Source organism: Perna viridis, chromosome 7 (genome assembly GCF_037379345.1).
Source record: "Perna viridis isolate PV_CMFRI_1.1 ecotype Kerala chromosome 7, ASM3737934v1, whole genome shotgun sequence".
Classification (NCBI taxonomy): domain Eukaryota; kingdom Metazoa; phylum Mollusca; class Bivalvia; order Mytilida; family Mytilidae; genus Perna; species Perna viridis.
In genome coordinates, this window is record NC_142451.1 from 48,632,509 (window position 1) to 48,636,250 (window position 3,742).

The window sequence follows — 3,742 nt, forward strand, 5'->3', positions numbered from 1 at the left end:
ATTTACACGCCCTTATTCAGTTAAATTTTAAAAAGTTACTTTTCTCATATATAAAGATAAAAATATGTTTTAAAATTAATTTATAAGAATTGGCTATGATAAACATTTTTCAATAGACACAATTTTTATTATTGGCTATTCTTAAACAAATGAGAAATGATATGATCCAAATATGATATAATTCATAAATGGCGATCCAATGTACTAACACTTAGTATTTCAAAATGGTGCAAAACAGAGCTTCATGTAAGCCAATCTACCGCTACGGTACATAAAACGTTGAAAATATAATTTAAGTATTCTTGTAATTCGTTTTAGATTCATTGGTTATTTCAAATATCACCTTTGGAATATATCTTAATTTTAGCCTGCAAAAAATACAGTCCGAGGCTGCTTAAAGATAAGAGATTTTAACCTACACGTAAACATTTCCATTTCATTACAAAATATGATTTTTAAAAAGCAACAACAGTTTTAAGGCATTCATCAGACTTTCGAAACTTTTCAGCTTCAAATACATAAATTGACCAGATCATTCAAATTAATCAAGCATCACAAAGCACCATCATGTTATATTACTATTGTACCATACTTAATCGTCCTACATAATTGTGATACTATCTGGCAGTCTTCGGTGATTGTTTGTTTGTTTGTTGGGGTTTAACGTCCGAGCAGCAATATTTCAGCTATATTCAGACGATGAACATGAAATTGATGATAAAATGAACATGAAATGATGATGAAATGAAAAAGGGATGGGACACAAGGACAATGGGGGGTCGACAAATTTTGATTGCCACTGGAAATAGGGAGAGGTGGGTAGGGTCGGGCAAATTAGCCTCCTGTGGCGGAGCCCTATGGTTCCTTCTCCGGGAGAATACCGCAGTAGGGTTCTTTAACGTGCGAGGAACGTGGCATCTTTCCCAACACGGTGCACCACTATGGTTTGCGGTCAGGTTTTCCGTATTATAGCCTGACAACTCCAGCATGTAACACGCCAGGCGTACCCCATTCCACCACCTGGGGCACACATCCCAGTTGCTCTGTGGGCTAGGGTTCTGAGCACTATTTAGTCGCCTTTTACGACAAGCTTATCGCTGCTGCAGGCCTATTCTTTTAACACCCGGACCTGCACGGGGGGAGGCTTCGATGATTTTATAGGGTTTCGAACTGACGGAGGGACGGTATAATTGTGTGTGTTTCGGTACATGAAATACTCAGCATGGTAAATCTTGACACGTCCGCATACCCAGAACAGAATATTTATACGTACACAAAACTGACTTTGACTTTGGGTTGTGAATGAATGTTGAACAAGGCATATGTCTTTATTTAATACAGAATTAAAAAGATCAAAGAACTTACAGGTAATTAATCGAAAATCGATATTGGACATTGTATTTACCTAATAAGGTATATTATGAAAAACATAAATACACGATTTTTTTCAGCAATTCAAAGAACCCTCAATTATCAATGTTGAATTCATCAAACAAATTCTAACTTTGGATCCCATGCAGTGCTGAATCAAAACCAACTTATTTTTGACAGATCCCACGTGTTGTTTTTTTTCTTCCCATCTAAGTATAAGTTTACCCCAATGTTAACGAACTTTAACACATAATCAAACATTCAATTCAATTCTATTTAATCAACGCTGCGGTAAGAGTTTGTACATCGAAGAACCCCCAAATGCAAACCCCATTGAAGTCCTTGAACTAAAGGAAATTCTTTTGTTCCTATAATTCTTAATCCTCCAAAATCAATTTCAATCTTCCTTTATGCTAATGTAAGGAAACAAGAAAACACATGTTTTGGTCCCGACATTCGAAACAATCAACAATCAAAAATGGATCGCAACCTTCCTTTTTTGGTAAGGAATTATGCGGTTTAAATTCGCGATTTTCAATACACTCATATATTCTATAGGCGATTATGGTGATGTCGAATTTCAAAACGATTAGGGCTATATAACTTCAAAATCGTTTCCAGGTAGTCATCTGTGGTACGGAACCTTGTGGTTCAATCTAAAGAGATCTATACAAAGCCAACAGTGCATTCGTCTGTCGAAACGTGTTCGGGTCACTAAGTTGTCGTCAATTTTCGTGTGAGATGTTGTATCAATGAAAACTTCATTTGTAGTTTAATCTTACATGCAAGAAAATTTTCGAATTTCTGGTGATGGGGTGCCCGCAATGTTTTTCGAAATACACAGAGGTTTAAAGAAATTTATATTGCTTCTAGGTATCTCAGCACATATTTCCCCATCATTCAAGGTTTGAGAACTAGAGCCTTTTTTTTCAAGTTTACAAATGGCTATAGCCATGAGTACTTCCCAGATTAAACAGTGGTCCAAAGCCCAAGACTGCCGGGTAAAAACGCTAGAGGGATTGTAATTTACATGCCAGTTATATTTTTATAAAAAATCTCTAAATAAAAGTATGTGGTTTGGGTCTGTGGATGGAGAAGTTTACCGTGAAGACTGACATCCGAGTGAAATATTTACACACAAATGTAGAATATTCGTTTTGTGTATAGACTATCATAAATTCTTTTGAGTTCAGACTAGTCGTTTTTTTCCCGTATTTGAGAAAGGATATCACTTATGTGTGAGTATATCCAAGTAAACAATACTATGTCACGGCAACACTCAAACGCTTGAATCTTGGTTCCCTGTTTGAGTTATGTATTGAGCTATATAATTATATTGATTATTCATAAACCAAAATGATAGTCTATAATAGGGGGTAAATCAAACAATTTTGATATACACTGAATTATTATAGACTACTCCCTTGATGGTCTGAGTTAGAACCACGTGAGAGACGATTGCTCTTCATCATTATATCATCAAACAGGTCGTCTAAAGCAATTAAATATAGATACAACGTATGTACTTTGACCAGACCTAATTTGAGAATTTCTTTAGATGTAACCAAATGTAATGTATGCCTCGGCAACACAGAGATCTATTCCCTATCAGTTTTTTTTAGAGTTGTAATCCTGTTAAGGGTTTTTTTTAATACATGGAAACTTTTTGGCGCCAGTAAGTATTATTGTGTTTTTAGTTAATGATTTGATGTATTTATTTGTTGTTTATTGTTCAGTTTGTATCAATAAGTTTAGGATAGTGAGGATGCATACCTTTAAAGTCAGTAACAGCATGATGAGTACAATGTCATGTATACATGCTTTCATACAAGTCAAATGTGTAGTTTTCAGTGAGGTCACATGTGGTCTTTTATTAAATCGAAGAAACCCGATGTATTCCGACTAACGTCAAAAATTGCCTCAACAATTCTGATATTGAGCGTTCTAGATCTAATTACTGGTTTATTGCAGAATTTTAAGGGACCAACTGTTACCACTGTCTTGTTCCGTCTTTAAAACGTCGCACTTAAGAGGTGGCATATGTTTAAAATCCACATAAAGATTCAATATCTCGAATTATTTTCAATTTTCTCCCAATTTCAAAGCCCATATGTGTGGAATTCTAGCAATTTAAAGGCGATAAAACTGTTGGAATTTGCTTGTTGAGATACCCGATTCTAGCTAAAGGGAGTAAAGACCTTGCTAATTATCCGGCTTAAACTAGGATCTTGTTTACTCATGTTATTCGATTACCAAAAAAGAACAAAAAAGTTATTTACAATTGTTTGAATAGCTGTGTCATGGGAAAGTTTATCTCTCATAGTTCCAATAAATGCCGAAATGTCATCCCAATAATAGTCTTTTTATTGGT